This window comes from Mus pahari, chromosome 19 (assembly GCF_900095145.1).
Source record: "Mus pahari chromosome 19, PAHARI_EIJ_v1.1, whole genome shotgun sequence".
Lineage (NCBI taxonomy): Eukaryota > Metazoa > Chordata > Mammalia > Rodentia > Muridae > Mus > Mus pahari.
The window spans coordinates 68,268,366-68,293,459 of NC_034608.1; the positions used below are offsets into that span (position 1 = coordinate 68,268,366).

The window sequence follows — 25,094 nt, forward strand, 5'->3', positions numbered from 1 at the left end:
TATATACATATATACATATATGTATATATATGAATATATATATTCATATATATACATATATATATGAATTCATATATATGTACATATATATATATATGAAACAATTTTAGAAAAACTAAAACACTAGATTATATTGAACTAAAGAGCCAAGATGGTCCTAAAGAATAGAAAATATGGTAAAAGGAACCATTGCAACATCATCACAGACTCCCACGATACTGAAAAATAAAAAGACACATTTTAATATTTAGAAGGAAAATTGATACCAACTAGCAAACTAAAATCAGTAAAAACATACGAAACATATAAAGACTTTAACAGGTAATTATCTGATGTACCACCTTCTAAGACATGTTTTAGAGACATTTTTCAATAGTGTAGAATATAAAACTAAAAGTATTTACCTTGTTAAAAAGTAATGCAAATAAATGTAAGTTATATACCATTTGAATCCTTTTAAGAAGCTATATATGAGCAGAGACTATTGCTCTGTGTTATTAAGGTTTTTAGAAAAGAAGATAAAATAATCTCCAAAGGGTGAAGTTGGAATGTAAAATTATCATAATTTATATTAAGCAGTATGTCATCATTAGAAGGAATGATTTAGTTATTTAAAGTTGTACAATTTAAACCACATATAATAATTGTATATTTGAAAAGAAAATATCCATTTCTATAGCAGATACAACATGGATTAAGTTATTGAACTCAACTGACAAAAAAGAAACAATTAAGAAAACAAAATATAAAACAAATGAAAAATATACCACTAAATAATTATAGTTTAATATTCATATAGATAATAGTTTCAATTATTCAATTTAAATAATTTGTTATAACAGTTAAAGGTGACTATCATCATGAACAGAATAGCATGACCCAAAAACATACACTGCCTACAAGAAAATAGTTATCTATAAAGAGTACAGTCCCATTTCTCAATTATGATGGTCATCAACTCATATTTTATAAAATACCCTTATTTAATTCAATAAGCAAACTTTCAAAAAGTGACAAATCCCAATAAATAACTCAATTAAAATGAACAGTATTATTTACTTTTTATTTTATTATTTTCCTGTATTTATTTATTTTAATATCATTTATCTTTAATCTTTCATCATAGTCCAGTGGCTATCCCCCTCCCATTCTCCCCTCCGACATTTCCCCATCCCATTCCTTCTTTTCTGTCTCTAAGATGTCCCCACACCCCCACACTCTGCCAAGTCTCTCTACTCCCTGGGGCCCCAAGTCTCTCCAGGACAAGGTGCATCTTCTCTACTGAGGTCAGAGCAGGCAGCAGAAGACTGCCTAGTATTATTTATTGATTTATTAAAATAATTTTATACCACTTATTCTGATCAAGGTTTCTGCTCCCTATCTTCCTCTGCATTCTCCTCATATCTCACCCCATGCCAATACATGCCATGTGTACAAAACAAACATGCAAATATACCCACCAGAATAAAATAAAACATAAAAAAAAAGAAAAATGAGAAACATATAGTATAGTGATATTGAAAATCAACTTGATGGCGGAAGCGGAGCATGGGCGGGAGGCAGAGCTGAGGGAGCTGCTCTGTAGCTCCCCCTGGCAGCTCCCCCTGGCCTCAGGCACAGCTGCTTGAGAAAGGAAGAGTTACTGCCACTGCTCAGCAATGATGGCAGNGACCTAAAATCCTCAGGAAGCCCCGGGGTCATGGCCCAGAAGCACCCGGGAGAAAGAGGGTTGTGTGGAGCCCACCGCAGTGGTGGTCCCCGAAATACTTTCATTCTCAGGACTCAGGGACTCGGCAGACACTGCTCCTAATGGTACATGGTGCTTCAAAGAGCACTCCAGCCCTAAGTACACATAGCCTCCAAATCCAGCTCACTGGTCGCATCCAAGCCATGGTCCTCCAAGGGGTCCAGGACCACCTAGAGAAGGAGGCTACCCTGATGAGAGCGAGACAGGTTCAGAAGAGTCAGTAGTGGACCAGGAACTCTCAAGAGAGAATGAGACTGGGTACCAGGAGGATGGGAGTCCTCCTTTTTTTTCCATTCCATTTGCTTGTAACTGCCAGGGAAGCCCTGGGGTCCTCGAAGGGACTTACGCCAAGGAAGGAGATCGCTCTTCTAGCAGCCTTTGCCACCATTGCACCTCTCCAGCCTTGGGGGAAGATGAAGAGTTGGAAGAAGAATATGATGATGAGGAACCTCTTAAATTTCCCAGTGATTTTTCACGTGTGTCTAGTGGAAAGAAACCCCTGTCCCGGAGGCAGAAGCACCGTTTTCTGATCAAGGAGGATGTTCGGGATAGTGGACACAGAGAAACCAAGGCCCCAGGTCATCATCGACTGGCCCCAAAATGAAGTCAGACAGATAAACGCAGAAGCCTTCGGACTGTGGGGAGTAGAGGAACTATGTCAGCTTGGACAAGCAGGCTTCTGGTGGCTGATTGAACTTCTGGTATTGGTGGGAGAGTATGTGGAAACCTGTGGCCATCTCATTTACGGATGCAGGAAGCTGAAAGGCAGTGACCTGGACCTTTTTCGAGTCTGGGTGGGGGTCTGGGCCAGGAGATTGGGGGGGTTGGGCCCGCGTGATGTTCCAGTTTCTAAGCCAGGCTTCTTCTGTGTGGCAGGGCTGCTCATCCGTATTCTTAGGGTAGTGGGAGCTTTCCTCCTCCTGGCTCTAGCCCTCTTTTTGGGATGTCTACAATTGGGCTGGAGGCTTTTGGTGGGACTGAGCAACCGATAGGCTGGAGGGATAAGACCGCTTGTCTGTTCTCTTGGCTGGATTCTCCAGCTTTGCATCATTGCTTGACTCTGCTGAAAGATAGCAGACCATGGCAGCAGCTGGTAAGGTTAATACAGTGGGGCTGGCAGGAGTTGCCCTGGGTCAAGCAGAGGACTAAGAAACAGGGCAATGCACCTGTAGCTAGTGGGAGATACTGCCAGCCTGAAGAGGAAGTGGCCCAACTCTTGACCATGGCTGGGGTTCCCGAAGATGAACTAAACCCTTTTCATGTGCTGGGGGTTGACGCTACAGCATCTGACACTGAACTAAAGAAGGCTATAGGCAGCTAGCAGTAATGATCCATCCTGATAAAAATCACCATCCACGGGCTGAGGAGGCCTTCAAAACTTTGCGGGCAGCTTGGGACATTGTCAGCAACTCAGAGAGGCGGAAGGAATATGAGATGAAACGAATGGCAGAGAATGAGCTCAGCTGGTCAGTGAATGAGTTTCTGTCGAAGCTACAGGATGACCTCAAGGAGGCAATGAACACTATGATGTGCAGCAGATGCCAAGGAAAGCATAGGAGGTTTGAAATGAACCGGGAACCCAAGAGTGCCAGATACTGTGCTGAATGTAACAGGCTGTATCCTGCTGAGGAAGGAAACTTCTGGGTAGAGTCAAGCAGGCTAGGCCTCAAGATCATCTTCTTTGCGCTGATGGATGGAAAGGTGTATGACATCACAGAGTGGGCTGGATGCCAGCGTGTGGGCATCTCCCCAGATACCCACGGAGTTCCTTACCACATCTCATTTGGTTCTCGGGTACCAGGCACCAGTGGCCGGCAGCGGGCCACTCCAGAGTCCCCTCCTGCTGACCTGCAAGATTTCTTGAGCCGGATCTTTCATGTACCTCCAGGGCCGATGTCCAATGGGAACTTCTTTGCTGCACCTCACCCTGGCCCTGGGACCACTTCGACCTCTAGGCCCAACAGTTCAGTACCCAAGGGAGAAGCCAAACCTAAACGGCGGAAGAAACTTGCTGAACTAAAGCAAGAATGTCTTGTTCGTGGTTTAGAGACCAAGGGAATAAAACAAGATCTTATAAATAGGCTCCAGGCCTATCTTGAAGAACATGAAGAAAAAGCAAATGAAGATGTACTGGGAGATGAAACTGAGGAAGAAGAACCAAAGCCCATAGAACTGCCTGTTAAAGAGGAAGAACCTCCTGAAAAGGCTGTTGATATGGCATCGGAAAATAAGGTGGTAAAGATTACATCTGGAATACCTCAGACTGAGAGAATGCAGAAGAGGGCTGAACGATTCAATGTACCTGTAAGAAGGCTGCCCGGGCAGCTAGGTTTGGAATTTCTTCAGTTCCAACAAAAGATTTATCATCTGACACCAAGCCTATGGTTAACCTGGATAAACTAAAGGAAAGAGCACAGAGATTTGGTTTGAATGTCTCTTCCATCTCTAGAAAGTCTGAGGATGATGAGAAGCTGAAGAAACGGAAGGAGAGATTTGGGATTGTGACAAATTCAGCTGGAACTGGAACCACAGAGGATACAGAGGCAAAGAAAAGAAAAAGAGCAGAGCGTTTTGGAATTGCATAATGAAAAATTCGTGCTTTCTACACGGTAGAGTTTTCCATTTCTCAAATTTTTCTTGGTTTTATATATATATATACACACGCAGACACCCCTACCTACCTATCTACCTACATACACAGTCATGTGCCTCACAGTGAGGAAGCATGCACGTTTGGTACATCCTTGAATTCAGTAGCAGTTTTATTTAACTGCTCTTCTGCGTTTAAGATTGTTGTGGTTTTTGTTTTTAATTATTTTTGCTTATTAATAAAAAAGGAAGAAAAGAAAAAAAAAGAAAATCAACTTGATAATATATCTGCTCAAATTTTGGTTCTAATAAAATGACCACATGTATGTACCATCAAAAAATTAGTTTTTAATAAGTGAGTACACATAAAATATTAATTTACTCATAATCATTAATGTGGAATACAGATAACATAAATGTCATGTTAATGAACTTCATTATATAAATTAAATGTGTTGACAATAAACAATGTTTTATTAATAGAACAAACTAATAAATCTAATATTATTCCTTAGGAAATGAATTGAATTATATTTGCGAGAGGTTTACTACAAAGAAAATACTCATGGAGCAGTGAGATTTTGTCATAATGGAATCATGTGCTGTACAATTGGGAAGGTGGAATGTTACTGTACATGATATCCAACGCCTATGTCAAGGGTCCTCACACTCTGCTTTCATCCCAGAGGGCGGGAAATCAGAGAGGATGGTCTCAGTTTGGTCACATTTAGACCTGTAAGTCAGAGCCTCGGAGTGAGACACTTTTCAAAAATAATAAACACAAAACAAAAACAAACAGGGAGGGATAAATCTGAGTACAACAAGAGTGAATGTTAGTATATAGAAGAGTTTTAGTTGTCTTTAGAGAAAGATTAAAAACCATCAAAATTAATTTGAGTGTGGAGACAGCATATCTCAAAACGGTAAGAAATATCACATTACTTATCGACATTAGCTCCCTGAGTAAAGCAGAGAAGAACACTCTCCAGGAAAGCAATAAAAATATAGAACAAGGAAATAAATAGGTGCAGTGAATATTTGTAGCCAAGTGTCAGAAATATGAAGTAGGCAAAATCTAGAACTCTGGATATGCTTGTGAATGTCTCCCACAGTTCAATACTATACCTGATGAGGAACTAAACTAGAATAGGTGTACAATAAAAAGCATTAATCATATATCCTCATAAATATCCACATTTGCTACATCAGGTACTTGTTTAAATTAACAGAAATCACAGTTTTTATAACTATCAAAATTAATCTATATCTTTGAGGCAATATGTAGAATTGGAGTAGAGAATTATTAAATGGCCTTCATGCACTCTAAAGTGTACTAAAATTGTATCAAAAGAATTAGAATAACTAAAAAGTAATTTGTGTTTATTTTATTTGAATTTTATTAAAGATTTTTCTATACTTTATTTTGATAAGAAATGATGGCAGAAAGTTGAGAAAGGAGATTGACAAGTGGATTTAGAAAACATTTATAAAGCTGTAACTTGGATAAGTTACCATTGTATTAGGTCTTCACTGAGCTCCTCTTAAAAAGGTAGCAACTGTTTCTCTCTGGTAGTTCTCTCCATAGTTCAAAGTTCATAGTTCAAAGTTCGTAGTTGGGTGTTATCATGGGAGAGATTAACAAAGGGAATATTATTGTTGAATACGGGAACACATTTGAAAATGTAAATATGAAATCAAGCAAATCACCTCCAGTCTGAATAAGGTTCCAGGATATCTGGATTTTCTTCATGAATCCTGTGCATGTCACTTTCTGCTTTTCCAATTCCGCCAAGAGCTTAGAAGAGAAAAACTGCTACTGTGCCAACATCCAAGTAGAAAAGAAGTAATACGTGGCTCCATTCTCTAACAAGAGTTATATGCTAACAGTGTTCCCCGAAAACAGGTATCTTCATAACCTACTCCTACACTATGGAGCAAATTCTACTTTCAGATTATTTTCCAGGATAAATTTGACATTTGAGAAAGAAGAGGAGCCTGAAATGTATAGATGATTTATTAACTGAGAATATAATGTTATTGAATTAATAATTTATAGTACTTATGGATACATTCCTTAATAAATCACCTTATGATAACTAGTAATGTGTGTTAACCTAAAATGCTATCATTATTTACTTTCTAAACATTATTTGGAGACAGGAATTATATTATTTTCTTTCCAAAGGGCAAACACATCTGCAATAAAGAATTCTAATAAAGACTCTAAATATATATTGGTTATAAACCCAAGGCCCAAGGAAGCTAATCAGAAAAATATTTTGAATATTTTTCTTTATTAATGCATATTTTGTATGTATTCCATGCTATCTAAAACTACGTTTAAAAGATCTCAAATATTTTTATAAAATTTAGTGAGTTTCAATTTTTTTCAACAAATTTCCATACCCTACACTTGAGGATAGTATAAAAAAATAATCTATTATTGTTTATAACATATTTCATTGTCAGAAAGTTGGATCAGTCCAATTTAAAAAGAAATTCAAGTTGACTAGAAATTTGCATTTTCATCAACATAGTACAACTAAGTATGTATAATTTTTGTGAAACATAATTTGTAAATGAGCATATCTAGATTATCCACGTACAAGCACCTAAGCAATCTTCCCCACCGCTAAATTTCTCTAAAAAACTGCTACCAAGGACTAGTGCATGAACTTATCAATTAATGAAAAAATTACTCTTACTCAATTGTTAAAAGTTCTACTACTTTATTTTTCAAAATAAAAGGTCATTACTGACAGCCTGAAACACTATAGTAATATTTAATTGCTATTCTGATAACAATTAAATAGCAGTGAAGTTGGTAGTAAACTTCCCTCAGTGTGTTTTGTGGGCCATAATGACAAGGTTATCCAGAGCCATGCTTTTCATCATAGTCTTAGTTTTGTGGGGTCAAGGAAGAGACCCCATGACTGGTAGAAGCTTATGATATTTTATGGATCAGAAATCATTCAGAATTCTCCATGCCACACTAGGTTTATATCCTGGCACCAAGAAGAAGAATTTCATAAAAAATTTATAGGTTCCAATATTACAGTATTTCCCATTTTCCTTCCAATAACAACAGGGGCATTAAGAGGGGCCTCTGTCAGATCTTTTCTTCATGGGAATTGGTGTTTTCCTTTCACATCCTCAGATTTCAAAACTGCCAATGTGCTCAGCATTAATTATCTAAATATCCTCGCTGACATTTTATGCATCAGCGATAGTCCAAAACTTCCACAAGAAGAATGCAAAAATAAGCTTTTCTATGTAAGTGTATTGAGTTAAAAACAAGTACCAATACTAAAAAATACAACTGGAGAAAACTGGGAAATATATTCTTTTTTTTTGTTAAGATTGCTGGCTTTTATTTTTATTTCCGATATAGTATTAGTGTGTCTTTAATGACTAAGTTCTATGCAGTTGTTAATAATACCAATGGCATCTGCTAATAAGATATATAATATTCCTTAAGATTTATTAGGAATCTTAGGTTAGGGAACTCTGTCATCCTTCATTCCTTGCACCACAGCTCTTCTGCCCAGTCCTATCTTTTAATAAACTTTAATGCATGCATCCAAATGCTTTTCCTTGAGAATTGTTACCACAAGACTTGAATTACTGCATTCAAATCTATTACTGATATGTCTTTTCTAAACCCAAACCATGTTCATGGTTTAACGAACAAGATAGGATCTATCCCATTTTCTATACATTTAATGGCAAAAAGTAAAGAGTCAATTACTATTAGTGAAGAATAGAGGATGAGGAAAATTTAAGGTTATTTTTGGAATTATATATATATAATTTCTGTAATTTCAAATAATTACTTTTATAAATCTCTAAAATTACAAACCTTTCTTTGTCTTGTTCATGAACAAAGTTCAAAGTTCCATGAAAGATTTCAAGAAATGATGCAATGGTTTCTTGATTAGCATATTGATATGACCAAATTCTGAGGTCTCTCAAGCTCAGAACATGAAATGCAATCAATTCTCACCCTGAAAATCTCCCTCCTAGGAAGCTCTATCTCCCAAGAACTCCCATATAAACACAATATTGGGGTTCAATACCTTGTCCAATACCTTGATGTCTGCTCCCTCCTGGAAGCATAGGCAGCTATTCCTGGACTCATCCTTCCATACCCTGGATCCTCCAATAAATCTCTTTTATGAGATTTACTGCCTGCTGTGACTCTCCTCTGTAGATGAGAAGAAACAATGAAGAGAAGGGAAGAAGGGGAGACAAGGAGTGGGTCTGAGGCCCTTGAGCTACTCAGTTCCACTGCCCCTCTGGGAGCTGTAGCACCAAAGAAGGAGCTGGACTGAGGCTCCTGAACTCCTCAGCTCAGCTAAGGATACCCTCCCTGGGAACTGCCATGCCCCTGAAAGGAGGTTTACTCTCAGAGCTATGTAGTTCCTGAGCTCCCCTGTCTCAGGATGCCTTTCTATGTGAACACTGTGCCATCTCAGACCTGTGTGGTTCCTGGGTTTCCGATTCCCAGGACACCATCCTGTCCAAAAAGGAATGCCAACCCTATCTACTGTCTGTTTTCCAATACCTGCAAAGGTCCCACAGTTCTCTTTATTGTCATGTACTTCCACCCTTGGGACTGTCAGCAGGAAGGAATTGCCTGTGTTCTAGTATCATGAAAACTCAAGAAACAAAGTGCTAGTAAGCAATTCATTAGATTCTATTGGGAGAAAAGCACAGATGAGTTACGAGGTAGAATATCAAAACACCATGAAGGTATGATCCTACTCTACACGTTTGCCTTTCCTGATAAATTGAAAAATATAAAATACAGTACCTTGCAATAATTTCCTTTCATGTTTTGATATCAGACACCCCATATACCCTAGCCAACACTAAATTTCGCCATTTTTGTGAATAAGCATCAGTTTCTAGTCAGATAGCTTCAATTTCTAGATTTTTTTTTTCCAAATCACAACTTGAAAGTTGAATAAATTAATTTAATTTTTGGCTCTGTTGCCTCAGCTACATGTCTGGAATGTTATAGATTAGAGATCCCTTTTCATGGAGATGGAAATTATTTCCCATAATTAACTCATTACTTCCAGTGAGTTTTACAAGAAGCAACTGTTACAGTGACAGCCACTCTTAAGTCTTAAAAGGTCAAAGGCATCCAATACCAACAATTGGGAGTGCTCTAGGAAAAAGAAAAGAGATTTCTGACTATATACATAGCTGATATTTTGAATGTAAGTCTTTGTCAAAGTATTAGAAAACAGACATAAATCTTACAAAAAAATTATTTTCTAACAAAAAATCTCATTTCACACAAAAGACATCAGTTTTCACACAATAAGCTTGTTCTTATCTAAATCACTCTCAAGAAACCTTGAAACTCATTTATGCTGCTAAAAGCCTTGGGCACCTATAACACCACTGATAAATTTTGAAATTGAGTAAAATAAAGATGAAGGAGGTTGCACTTATGTTTGTTGTGATATTTTGCAGCAAAAATGCTGTGTGAAAAAGACTATATGTAGGATTTGGTATCTATTTATTAGAAAGGATAACTAAGAGAAGTATAGATCCTATAGACAAATCTATTTTCCTTTAAATTTGAGGGTAGTATACGTATGTGGTTGCATATTATATCACATATAACATCTGGCAAATTATGCATGAAATATAGCTCTACAGGTTAATTTTTTTTTTTTTTTTTTTTTTTTTTTTTTGATATTGTTTTTGTGTATTCATATAGTATATAAATTGTCCTGGGACTCACTCTGTAGACCAGGCTGGATTTGAACTCAGAAATCTGCCTGCCTCTGCCTCCCAAGTGCTGGGATTAAAGGTGTGCACCACTACGCCTGGCTTAAAATAGTTTTTATAATATCCTCAATGATAAGTTGTATCCTTTGTTTGTTAAAATTTATATAAAAAGTAGGAGAGTACAGTGTGTTTTCCCTTATCTTGTATTTAAAAAGGAAGCAATTAAAAGTATTGTAGGCTTTCTTTTTTAAATTCTATAGAGATTTTGACTATAGAGCTATAAAAATAGGGATTTTAGCCTGGAGTTTGTTTCAGTCCACTCTACATTTCTTTTAATATCTCTTCCCATCATATAAAGTGTATATCCAAAGTTAGGAATCTATCTCTCCTGAAAACCAACTATTAGTGGAATATATCTGCCTTATTCCTCCCATTCATAAAATTCTTTGAAAGGAGAGGCTTCATGTCTATACAGAGTGCTACAAAGCCAACTTGTGTAGCCAGTCAAAGCCTTGCCCAGTCTCCCTCTTCTTGACAATCAAACACAATTTGAGATACATTCCACTGGTTTTGTTTCTGACTGCATGACAACTGCCACAGACATGTTACTGTGGAAGGGAAAGCTCATGTGGCCCTGCCCCTAGATAGAGAGCTGTAGCTAACGAATGTGGTGAGCAGGAAATAGATTTTCCCTGGGATGATCCTCAGTAATGAGTGGCCAGCCCTGAAACCATTTACATACAAGAAACATGTCTCTAAGGAAGGTCCAATAAGTTCATATTATAAAATATCTAAACACTACAAAATTATGTGACATTGAAACCTTAATTTGTAACTCTATCCAATATGGATTCAATTCTGCATAAGGTACTCTTGATTTTATAAATGTTTACTTTTTGAAGGAAAAACTCTATCATGTATCATTTCTTTGCATGAGCTTAAAACTCATCCTAGTTTTAATGTTTAATTCTATAATAGTCTCACCACATGTACTCACTCATACCATATTCAATTAAATTCTGTAAAGGGGAACATTGGCATCTAGACCAACCAGAAAAGATTATTTCTTATATCCTTGGGGTTTTGTTTTATTCTCTTAATTTTGAAATGTCAGTTGTGTGCACGTATGGATTTCACGGTGGTATTTTCATACATGTTACCATGTGCACCAATCTCCATCCATCCTTCTGTAGAGGGACCTATTTTTCCCAGGTACCTTGGCAATGACAAAACAAATTTTGCACAAGCTTTCCAGTACCTATTAGTTATTATCGCTAACACTCAATTTTTTTTTCTGTTCTGTACTTGTAGAAATATAAGTATGAACTGGCATTTGTAATTAAATGAAACTATCTCATACTCATTTGCCTTAAATGTTGCTTCTCTTATTAGAACATGAACTCTGCCTACAGAAATTTATCTTTCTCTTTCCAATCTAGCCTAAGCATAGAATCCTGGTAAATATAGGTTTTAACTAATAAAAAAAGTAATTGCTTATAATTTCCAATCAATGTCTTTGTTAAAATATCATGAGTATTATACCCATCCTTCTATTTGCAATATATTACTGTTTAGGTTATGGGATGCATCATAACAAATACAGAATATATTTAGAGCAATAAAAATCCTGAAAATATACAAGTTCATTCTGTTTTCTTAGCTTTTGAATATTTATCTGTATGTATGTGTGTATGTGTGTGTCTGCTCTTGACACTCACTGTGTATAAAAGTTGAAGGTCAATTTACTAGATTCTACTCTCTCAATTTTCTATTTGAAAACATCTTAGCCTGTAGCCCAGGCAGGTCAGCAATTCACTATATAAAACAGATAAGACTCAAGATGTGTCAGGTCTTCTTTCCCTGCTTCCTAAATGATAGGAATAAAGATGTGAGCCATCCTAGTGGATCAAAGAAGCCAAACAAAGAAATAGTTTCATTTATTCACAAAAATCAGTTCATAATTAAATTCCTAGAAGTACAGGATAGAAAAAAATGCCAGATCCCTAAACTGAATGAAGTTTGGACATGATTAGTGTACATGGTCAATATGTATGAATTAAATCAGACATTCTATAATAATCATTTTCTTCCTTTTTTTTAAATATAAGAAACTGGCATAAATTTAACAATGCTAAAAGCAGAGAACGGCCAGGAAGGAGGGATATATGAGTGATCTCAGTACTTTGCAAACCCCAAAGTAGCATTGGTGTGTAGAGAGTCAAAGGGCCACCTAGAACTGAACTGCATAGCAAGTCCAGGTGTTTTTTTTTGTTTTTTTTTTTTTGTTTTTTTTTTTTTTGTTTTTTGAGTAGATGATGTAAGTTATGCAATTTTAAAAATCTAACAACTAAAGGTTGGGAACAGAATAAAAGACAAATGAGTAGCATGTTTATTTATTTTCACGATTTTGCCACTTACCATGATGGATATTTCACACATAGTGCTGCTCAGGGTAAATATACATAACTATACACAAAGTGCAATTAAGGAGTGAAGAAAATACGTGTGACCTTTGTTATTGTTGCTACAAGAAAATTTCACTTACAATGCTAGCTTTCCCAAGAGCAATCCCTGGAAATGGTCATCTAACCTCCAAGCATGCCCTGGCAAGTGAGTGTCCCACCACCATATACACTTTAATATATTCATCATACTGCAAAATAATAACTGCATACATGGATTAATATCTGTCTAATTGAGCTCAGTATAATAAAATCAAAGACACTGATGTCATTTCCAAGCTTTTCATATTACACAGCACTAAGCATAAGTACAGGTATGAATACACTCATTTAAACATCATGAGTCTTATACTTCCATCATATTCCTTGAGTGCCAATCCTTACTTCTTACATACCATCTAAGACTTTCTTTATAAGTTACCTTCTGTCCACAAACTCAAATGTATATCTTTTGATGAGTTATAAGGTAGTTTACTTTTCTTCAGTTTCTCTTACTTCGTTCTTCTTTAATAGTATGCCAGTCTTCATAATAAAGTATTTCCTTTAGGTATTACAACTCCCAAGAATTTTATTACTAAATGAATTCTACCATCTTTTTACTTCTCTTGAATATCACATTTTTACTGTTACAAACTAAAGTGATTGGGTATAGCAGAATATAGCAAATGAAGATACTATTATCATAACAAATAAATTTATTTCAGTTCTTGTATTAGTAGTTATGTGACAATTTGTTGAATATTCACAACTACTACCTAAAAACTAGTTTCTCTTATTTAAAAGAAATCATTGGAAAAGTCTAGCTTCACTGTCCTTATTTTAAACAAGTATACAGCTAATTCCTACATAGTGCACAATTGTCGTTTTTAGCTGATACTTGGTGGGTGGACTCAGGGGCTGATGCATGTGGAGTCTATGAAGGGAATGTGGATTGCTGTGAAATGATCCTAATTCCTCAGACTCATGGGAATTGTCTTGCTCATGGGAATGGCAAGGCGCTTGCTCTGGTCTGATTATAGATGTTACCAGTGTTTGTAAAAATTATTGATCGAACTTTCATCCTCCCAGATGAATTCCGTGAGGCTTTGACTCAACCTCTTACCCTACAGGCATTAACCAACTCTTGGCCTATTCCATAATCTGTCGAATAATCCCATTTACTTTCTGATTTGGTACTGGGAGGTTTCCATCAGAACACATGCCCACACAGACCCAGATTTTCTTCATGCATATCTCTCATTTCTTTCTTCTTCTTCTTCATCCACTAGATCAATTCATAAGCCATGAAGAATGTGGCAATGACACAAAAGTTATAGTAGGGGGAAAGGCAAAGTAAGACTGTGGAGAAAGAACACACAGAACAAAAATCAGCCATTTAGTGGATACTAACCATTTGAAGTGACTCAGGATGAATATTTAATTCAGTTTTCTTTCCTTTTTTAAAATTTTATTTATTTATTTAGTTATTTCATTATTTAGTTATTTGTTTGTTTGTTTTTTGAGATAGGGTTTCTCTGTGTAGCCCTGGCTGTCCTGGAACTCACTCTGTAGACTAGACTGGCCTCGAACTCAGAAATCTGCCTGTCTCTGCCTCCCAAGTGCTGAGATTAAGGACATGCACCTCCACTACCCGGCTTCTTTCCTTTCTTATTTAAGCAGTCTTGCTATATAACCCAGTTTTCCTCAAACCAGTGCTCTCTACTCTAGCTTACCAAGCACCAGGACAACATCAAGCTTTCTTTTTATATTTGAAATAAAAATTTAGATAATGGTTGATGAACTTATAACTTTGCTCTGTGTGCGCATGTGTAATCAGTTTTTCAAATTCATACTTGTTTTAAATAAAATATATAAGACATTGAACTGCACTCGTTAACAAGTAATGTAATTATTCCCTTATCTAAGACAATTTTATGTTTTCTGTACTTTATTTCTGGTTCTTTATGTTTGTTTTGTACTATTCTGGCTTGCTTCATCATCATCATCATCATCATCATCATCATTATTATTATTATTATTATTATTATTATTATTATTAATTAGTATATGTCTGCTTGCTTTCTAATGAGAAAGGCTATAAATTTGGGTGGATCAAGCGGTGAGGTGAATCTCTGAAGAGTTGGAGGAGGGAAAACATAGTAAGAATGTATTGAATGAAAAATCTATTTTCAATTTTAAAAATTTAAAAATAATCTATCAGAAATGGATTCATTTTCTGAGGAAGTATTTCTCATTCCTTCCCCACTGCAAACTCACACACACACACACGCATACATGCACAATGTAACACATAAACACACATATAGTTGCATGATCTCACACAAATGAAAAAAAATAATCAAACATTTCTAGTTGCAATAAAGTTTTCATTACCTCAGTTTTTTGGACATATTTTATCGTTGTGATATATGACATAAGAGCAGGGAGACAACCAAATGAAGGACCACAGAAATAAATTGTAGGAGTTTGTCTTCAATATATACTAAGTTCTTATCATACTGTGATTGTCTAGAGCTCATTATACTAAAATCTTGTACTTTAAAATTATTTAAATAGAAAGACTAATCCTAAGCAATTAAATTTATAATATATAATTAATAATAAGAGATTTCATGTTTTTATGTATTCTCAAGTGTATTATACAATTGAGGTATTAACTTCAATATTCCTAAATACAGCAAATATGTCTTTAATATCCATGCTTTTTGATTTTTTCAGTAGGTAATAACATACTGTATTTTCTGCTAACATTCATAGAGATACTTTGGGTTTCCTGACATGTATTATTCATTATTCTACATTTAAAAACATACAAATTTCTATATTATTCTCTCATTTTTCTGAAATCAATTTATACTTCTCTACTTACGAACCATATCATCACTATTCAAATGATGACAATGATTTTTTTTTGTAGTAGACATAAATCAAGAGTTTGGAAATTGGCTATTATAACTTCTTTTATTTTCCGTTCTCATTTCCTTCATGTAAAATGTAACATTTAAACAACTTATGAACCTTTACTTTTATTTTAATTTTAGAACATAATCTACATTTCTACATTTCTACATTTCTACATTTTCCTTTCCTCCTCCAAATATATCATCTTTTCATATATCCTCCTATCTTTCTGATTTGTGTTCTCTTTTTCTTTAATTGTTATGCATATATTTTTTATTGTTTTATATGTTTGTAGCATATATATTGTTATGAATATATGTACCTCTCTCACACATATATACATATATGAGCACATATATATGTAAATATACACATATACATATATACACATATACAAATATACATACCCACACATATTTTTTTCCCAATATATATATTTCCCAACTATAACTTATTCAGTATACATAATGTTATTTATATGCATGTTTTCACAGCTGCCCTTTGGCACTATACAACCAATCCTTGTGTTCTTTCCTGGAGAAGACCACCTTTCCCACTTTCTTAGTTCCTCAGTTTCCTATGGTTCTTTGTGTAGGATTGAAACCTTAGGGGATTTTCCCATAAAGTTTGCTGTGTCCTTTGGTGTGAACCTTGTTTAATCTCATGATTAGTCAGTTTTGTTGGTAAGACTTTATGTATATATCTTCTGATAATACTAGAAGATATAATTTCACTTCAAACTCCGTGATACTATGACTCTTACAAACTGTCCACCTCTTCAGCAATTTTCCTTGAGCCTTGGTTGCTGGTGGATTTTGTAATATATACAGTAGACTTGCCTCAACAACTCTGCATTTTGATTGTGCCTTCCTGTAATTATCTCTGCTACAAAGCAAAGTTTACATTATGACGGGTGAAACTGAACAGTCTGTGTGAATAAGGACAAATATATATGTCCCAACAATATATGAACTTTTAAAGGTTGGTTCATAATTGCTGAATAGAATAGTGATGACATTTGTCTCACAATATGTACTAGATCTGTGTTTTTTCTTTTGTTTTAAAATAAACACAGTGGGGAAACAATCAGATAACTGTTTGGATGGATCTTAAATCAGCATATCAAAGTTTTAAAATGTCTAAAAATTTAAATGTATCATTGTTTTCAATGTCTAAAAATTGTTTGTATAACAGTATCTAGCAGACACTTTTCATCTTCAAAGTTTTCAATTTGTTTTCATTGCCAAACCCCCAGAGAAACAAATTTAATGAGGGGCTTAATTTTAAAAATTATTCTTGTTTGTTATTTTCAAACAAATTGGAGACATATTTAGACTTATCCTCCAGATTCCTGCTATGTTTCTAAATGTTAATAAAATAAAACAATTATTTATGCATTATTTTTAAACTGTGTTTGCTTTTGTTGTGTAGGGCAGGTTGGATGTGTATGTATATGTGCAGAACTATTGATGTATGGCACGTCTTTCCTTTCCCATGTGTGTTAAGGGATCAATTTCAAGTCCTCAGTCTTAGCTGTAAATACTATTCCCTGCTGAGCCTTCTTACCGGTTCTCTCTTCTCTTAAGTATTTTACCTACCATATGCCACAGTATCACACTTTATTTATTTTCTCCAAGAAAATCATCAATATTAATATATTAGTATAACTGATACTTAAGCTTCACAGAGTTTGATAATTTCACTGATGATAAATATTAGTTTGTTCAGAAATTAAAAGGCAAATGGAGAAATAATGATTCAAAATTGCTAAATAATATTTCTTCCAAAATATATTACAATGAAAAGAATATGAGTCATCTATCTTAAGAATGAGAAACCATTATTCTTTAAAGAGCACACAGGTTCTTTAAAATACTACTGATACCAAGGTTTTATAATTCACCAGTATTATTTGGGGGTTTGCATATTTCCAGAGTACTTTGAAAACATATTTTCTTCTATTCTATTTCCTCAAGAAATATAACTCAATAGCAATTCTGTGGCAATGTAATAACAGAGTAACAAATGTAAGATTATAAGTCAGAACAAAAAGTTACAATTCTCCTGGTAACATTAAGTTTGCAATATTCAATAGCCTGCCCAAGAAAATAATGCATTTAGGATGCTAACTGGTAATTTATAATTCTACATGGTTTATATATGTATAAGGATATTACCATCCCCAGGGAAACCTTAATTTATCTGGTTTTGCATTAGTAATCCTTAAATTAATAACTTTCACTATTAGGAAGTTCTAGTCTACAGCTGCAGTCATTTTATGCCTGTTTATTTTTTCCTTTAACATCTTTCATGGATTGACTACCAAACAGAGTACAAAAGAGTTAAAAATATGTTGAGATGATGTTTTATACATTATGTTATTAGCCCCCTCATTTTTCTGGGATAATGTTCTGCTATTAGCATATTTTATGATAACATGATAACTGCATTTGATAGAACAACAAATGAGATTGAAATCCTTGCCAGTTGAGGATCCAGATGCAATGCTTCGATTCTTGAATTTTAAGTAAAAAATTTATGTACTTATTTAAATAATGATGAGTTGAATCGACACAGTGCCATTGTTTAAGAATCATAGCACATAGGCAATACTGGAGGGACTCCTAATTGTTAGGGCTCCATGCTTCCAGCTGAGAACAAGATTCCATGCCACAAACTCCACCTAGCTAACTCAACTACAAGGAGTTTATAACCACATACTAATATTATAAACACTATTCTAAGAATCACATACAGCTTCTTACTTATCAAAGTATTTGCTTCACAAGGTCTTTTGATATAACATTCCCTACTAACATACACCAAAACACATAGAAAAAAATTAAACTTACAGAGCTAAACAAAGAATTCTCAACTGAGGAATACCGAACAGCTGAGAAACACCTGAAAAAATGTTCAACATCCTTAATCATCAGGGAAATTGCTAATCAAAACAACCTTGAGATTCCATCTCACAACAGTCAGAATGCCTAAGATCAAAAATTCAGGTGACAGCAGATGCTGGTGAGGNTGTGGAGAAAGAGGAAAACTCCTCCATTGCTGGTGGGATTGCAAGCTTGTACAACCACTCTGGAAATCAGACTGGCGGTTCCTCAGAAAATTGGACATAGTACTACTGGAGGATCCAGCAGTACCTCTCCGGGGCATATAACCAGAAGACGTTCCAATTAGTAATAAAGGCACATGCTCCACTATGTTCATAGCAGCCTTATTTATAATAACCAGAAGCTGGAAAGAACCCAGATGTCCCTCAATAGAGGAATGGGTACAGAAAATGTGATACATTTACACAATGGATTACAATTCAGCTATTAAAAACAATGAATTTTTGAAATTCTTGGGCAAATGGATGTATCTGGAGGATATCATCCATAGTGAGGTAACCCAATCACAAAAGAAGTCACTAGATATGCACTCACTGATAAGTGGATCTTAGCCCAGAAACTTAGAATACCAAAGAATCAATTTGCAAAACACAAGAAAACCAAGAAGGAAGACCAATGTGTGGATACTTCATTCCTCCTTAGAATAGGGAACAAAATACTCATGAAAGGAGTTACAGAGATAAAGTTTGGAGCTAAGAGGAAAGGAAAGACTATCCAGAGACTACTTCACCCGGGGATCCATCCCATCATCAGCCACCAAACGCAGACACTATTGCACATGCCAGCAAGATTTTCCTGAAGGGACCCTGATATAGCAGCCACTTGTGAGGCTATGCCAGTGCCTGGCAAACACAGAAGTGGATGCTCACAATCAGCTATTGGATGGAACACAGGGCCCCCAATGGAGGAGCTAGAGAAAGTACCCAAGGAGTTGTAGGGGGCTGCAACCCTGTAGGTGCAACAACAATATGAACTAACCAGTACCCCCTGAGCTCGNGTCTCTAGCTGCATATGTAGCAGAAGATGGCCTAATTTGCCATCATTGGGAAGAGAGGCCCCTTGGTCTTGCAAACTTTATATGCTGCAGTACAGGGGAATGCCAGGGTCAAGAAGTGAGAGTGGGTGTGTAGGGGAGCAGGGCGGGGGGAGGACATAGAAACTTTCAGGATAGCATTTGAAATGTAAATATAGAAAATATCTAATAAAAAAAGAGAAAAAATCAATACTTAATAAATCTAGAGGACCAGAATTAATTCATAGTGTGATTTTAAATACATAGGTAATTTAGTCATGTATTTCATGATATCAATTAATATTTATAAAATATTAAGTGCACCAGAACTGTTTATTTCTTTCCAGACAGCTTTCCATCCAAAATAATTTTATTTTTAATTCTGAAAATTTGTTTGCAAAGAAATGGAGGTTTGAAATATTAAAAGTGACATTTATTTTTCCGGAAAATTAAGATTGAGAAGATTAGTTGTTGTGTTTCTTGCCAACTCTACTATAAATAGACACAAGTGTGGCTGCTCTGTTGTGTTTTGTACTCCTCTCTATGATAACTGATGTGGTCAGACAGAACAGATGAAATGCATTCCCCATTTTGGTGGAGTACATAGCCTGTGATTAAAAAAGGCTTCAATCAAGTCATAGCTGTGTATGCATTTAATCCCAGCACTCAGGAGTCAGAGGCAGGTGTATCTCTGAATTTAAGGTTAGACTGGTCTACAAACAAGTCCCAGGCAGCCAGGGATACACAGAGATGCTCTGTATTGTCTTTAGGTCATGGTGTTGTGTAAGATGCTCGATAGAAAGATAATTATTTGGCGGTACTTGCGATGCTGCTAATATAAGTGTATTTCTAGGTTCTATAAAGTGCTCCTAAAATAAGTGTTAAGGCTAAATAAATTTCAATCCTTGGTCGTTGAACTTTCTAGACATTCTCAATGCATTCCATCATAAGCATATATGTACAATAAGATTTCCAAAGTATAATCAAGTATTTATATAGTTAAGCATAATCAAGATTTCCAAAATCTAAATCACTCATAAGGGTTGAGTCATTAATTAACCTATATGGGAGAATGTGTTTCCTTCTTTTGCCAGTTTGGGAGCTTTTTGCAATACATGGATGTTGTTCCCAAACTTGGTTCCTTCACCTAAGCTCAAATCCGGTACATCAGCCCTTCCTTTCTCTGTGTCCTGTTCATATTTTCCACTCTCCTCTTATCTTTCTATGTATGCCCTTTTATGGTACCTTTCTTTCTTCCAAAATTTTGTTTTCTTCTAATGAAAATCTTGATGATTCCCTGCCAATCAAGATAGACCACGGCAGTGGTTCTCATCCTGAGGACCATGACTCTCTCACAGCTGTCTTAGATTAGATATCCTGCGTATCAGCCATTTACATTATAATCCATAACAGTAGTGAAGTTAGAGTTATCAAGTAGCAACAAAAATAACTGTGTGGTTGGGTCATCACAACATGAGGAAGTGCATTAAAAGGTCACAGCATTAAGATAGTTAAGAAGCACCGATGAAAGGAAATGTACAGACATCAAGATTCATCACTTAATTACACTAGAAATGCTTGGTAAAATCTGTCACAAACCTGGAGGCTATGTTGTGCAAGCTCTATATTTATTCTACTGAGAGTACACATACCTTTGAGAAGACATTTTCCAGCTTAAACTAGAAAAAAAAAAAAAAAAGACTGAGGCAGACAAAAGAACTAAGTTGGTAACATTTAGGTGAGTTAAATTAAGAACTATGCTTTGCAAGAATAACAACCAAAGTTTATCCCCAGAACACATGTTAAAAGCTGAACTGGGTAGCATATAGTTATAATCACATGGTGAGTGAGTGAAAACAGGGAGAATGTATGGGCCAGTTTGGTGACCTTCATGTCTCACTGAGAGATCCTGTCTCAAAAACCAAGGTGAATGACTCTTACAAAATGAAACCCAATATATATCTCTAATACCAACAAACAGGAACACATACATTCAACTACAACTGAATATATGTTTACAGCCATTCATGTGTATGCATAGAGACAAACACACAGGATCTGAAGGACATTAATGGAAATTAAAGTGATGTGTTGATTTTTTTTTTGAATCTTAAGTTTTAATTAGAAAAATTTAACAACCATTTAAAGTATTTTTTTTTATCATTTTATATGTTTTCATTTCAAATGATTTCCCCATTGGCAGTTCTCCCTCCCCATCGCATCTCCCTTCTCTCCATTCTCTTTTACCTCTATGAGGGTGCTCCTGTACCCACTCACCCACTTCCACTTCACCACTCTAGCATCCCACTATGTGGGGCATCAAAACTCCACAAGTCTAAGAGCCTCCCCTCCCACTGATGTCAGATAAGGCCATCCTCTGCTAGATATGTATCTGGAGCCATGCATTTCCCCAAGTATAATTTTTGGTTGGTGGTTTAGTCCCCAGAAGCTCTGGGTGGTCCACTAAGTTGATATTGTTCTTCCTATGGGGTTGCAATCCCCTTCAGCTCCTTCAGTCCTTCTCCTAGTTCTTCCATTGGGGTCTCCAGGTTTAGTCTCATGGTTGGCTTGAGTATCTGCATCTGTTTTTGTCAGGTCCTGGTAGAAACTCTGAGGGAACAGCCATACCAGGCTCATGTCAGCAAGCGCTTCTTGGCATCAGCAGTAGTGTCAGAGTGGGCTGTCTGCAGATGGAATGGATCCCTAGGTGGGAAGGTCTCTGGATGGCCTTTTCTTCAATTTCTGTTCCATTTTTTTGTTTCTGTCTTTCCTTTGGCCAAGAACATTTCTGGGTTAAAGTATTTTTTTTTAATTGATAAATACTTAACTGTTGATTTAGGATTCAGGATTTATAAATGCATCTGTCTTGCTAAACTTATAGAATTGATTACATTGAAGAAGATTATCTGAGAATTTGGTAGCTTTATGTGTATGATTTACTGAACTACAGATTTAATTTATATACTTCTTGTGGTGTTTAGGATTAAACTCTAGACTTTGCATATACTTAAAAAGTATCTTCACTGACTTTCCACACTAACCCTTTAAATTTTCAGTCCATGATCTTGCTCTGTCCTATCATGGCCTCAAACTCTGAATCCATTGTAACTAGTATTTCAACGTAGGGATTGGAGACATGTGATTAATAGTAATTTTTAAAATTCTAATGATACAAAAATGACTCGTTTTTTTCTAAATAAATTAAACATGTTTGAATATTTGAATTATTCTATTTTTAAAAAGAAACCACACAGCTGTCATAGTCATTGCAACTTAGGAATAATAATAAAAAAATTAAACAAAACAAAACTTGACTTTTGTTCCCGAATTAGCAAACATTCAAATTAGTGACAGGTAAGCATGGGGCAGCTTCACAGACAGAAGAGAGGGAAGTCGCTTGAAATTCCACTGGGAAAATGCATCTGCATATATATATATATATATATATATATATATATATATATATATGAATTATTTTGCATTGCTATCTGTTATCTACAATTTTCAGAACTGTGAATTAGCTTAAAGCTATTTACTATGTTGTGGGAGTGGCTGTCCCTTCATATTTACAGCACATGCCTACAGCCAAGGGAAAAAGATTAAGCAGAGCATACATACAAAGGGCTATGAATCTTTGAGCCTATCTGTAAAGTCATCCTATACTGATACTATAATCAATTTCACATGCTTTAAATAGTTATTTAAACTTCTATAAACTGTTAGCATGCATTTTAAGGATTTTTTTTTCCAAGATGAAGTTTTCCAAGTACAGTAAGAAATTTTCCACAGGTAAATTGAATTACTGACTTCAAAGAAAAAGAAACTGCTTTGAAATAATGATCAGAAAATAAGTCTTCAATGTATTTCCAACTTGAAAATTTAAATCTCAGCTCCATTATATCGAAACATTGATTGGTTGATTTTTATACTTGTTTATAATTTCCTATCACTAAAAGAATTTTCTGGATTATAAAATATTTTTAAATTCTATATATGAGCAGAGCTTTTTCTCTCACATTCATTGGTCAACATTCATATGTATAAATGAGAATACTAAAGAGTATGACATTATTACAATGTATGCACATAATAAGCAGTATAGTTTTAGCTAAAAAACAAGCAAGAAAGCAAACAAACAAAAACTTATGTTATTCTCCAACCTTGGTCAATATCTTTCTGTCCTTTTGAACAAGAGTATCATCTTGAGTATGCCACATTTCTTCAGCCCTCTCTAATCATCTGAAGCATACATTTTGCTCCAATTAAAATGCAAATTTTATTGGCAACAGAGTGGAGAAAATTTACTCTAAAGAAGTGTATCACCAATTGGCAAAGTTTGTCTTGAGGTATAATTTTGAAACCATAATTGGAAAGTTACATTATGGAAGTTGAAGAAATGATTACAATATATTTTATTTAAGATGTCTGAGAATTTTCATTGTAAATGCTAATTTGTCACCAAAGTAATTTGGGAGTTGGTAAAAGAAACATGAATATTTTCACGGAATTGGCAGTATAATTTTATCATTTGCATAACAATCTTTGCGAGTGACTCTAGTGGTAACCAAGCAACTGCCATCTTGGGGAGTACCTGCTATTAAAGCCCATCCTAGGTGGGCTTGTGTACTGCTTACACCTCTCATAGAAGGCAGAGCATTGTCATGAGGGAACTGCCTTATCAGTACTTTGCTGTCAGGCTTGTGATGGTACATAAGCTGAAGGCTAGAGGAGGGTCTTCATCTCTGTTCTGTAAATGCTTTGAAGTTTCTTCATATTGAGGGAGGTGTGCCAACATCCTTGTAAGTAATCAATCCCTCACCAACTCTGTAAGGAAGCCAATAAACTCATTGGTTTCCCAGAGTGCTGCTTGGCAGAATCATGCCTTTATTTGTCCTTGGAAATGTCAGAGAAAGAAGGCAGACATTACTATGTCTCCCTGGGGGATGAAATTTCAGCAAAACATATATTTGATTTTACCACTGGGGATATGGAGATATCATGACAAGTCTACTCCCATATAACACAAAACAGAGACAAGGCAGAAGACAGAAATGAATTATGAAATGAAATCTGCCTTCTGAACTTTCAGTGAAATAGTGTTTAAAGTCATATCTATTATTTTTTTTCCTGACTGCCAGCTCTGTGTCTCTAAAACTTGGAAAAGTCACATTGAATCATTCTTAAGTATCAGCTATCATATGCAATTGTAGTGTTTAAATACTTCCATTTCTTGGGTTAGGTAGGCTCTTTGGGTTAGTGTTTTATACTTGGATTTATCTTTCCTTGAGCATTTAACATGGTTCAAAATTGAGCAATTGTCAAAACAATGAATTTCTGGAGGGTATAGGATGTTTTTTTTTTTTTGTCTTTTCTCTTTGCAGAAGCCTGAGTATTGTTAACATCAATTGGAAAAAGATTTACAGAGAAACACAAAGAAGTGCAGTTTTTGTTCTTTATATAGCAGGCAGTAGTTCTTTTAATTTACTATTGCAATAAAATGAGAAATGATAACACTTTTCTTAAAAGGGAAAACATATTTTCTAATAGTGGTAATATTTTTAATCACAAATCCCACTTACACAGCATGATCCCAGATAAATGTATCAGAGTATTTTACTATGTAAGTTATTGTCTAAGCTCTCAGTAGTCTACTGTAGGGAGAGCAGATGGTGGGAGTTTATATCTTTTGTGCTTCTCGGTTATTGATGTGGATTATATGAGAAGATAATTGG

The 25,094-nt window shown here is 35.4% G+C and overlaps 1 pseudogene; it reads left to right on the forward strand.

Annotated features, from left to right (window-relative positions):
* Positions 1–1,656: 1,656 nt before the first annotated feature.
* Positions 1,657–4,345, forward strand: LOC110336258 (annotated as a pseudogene).
* Positions 4,346–25,094: the final 20,749 nt, after the last annotated feature.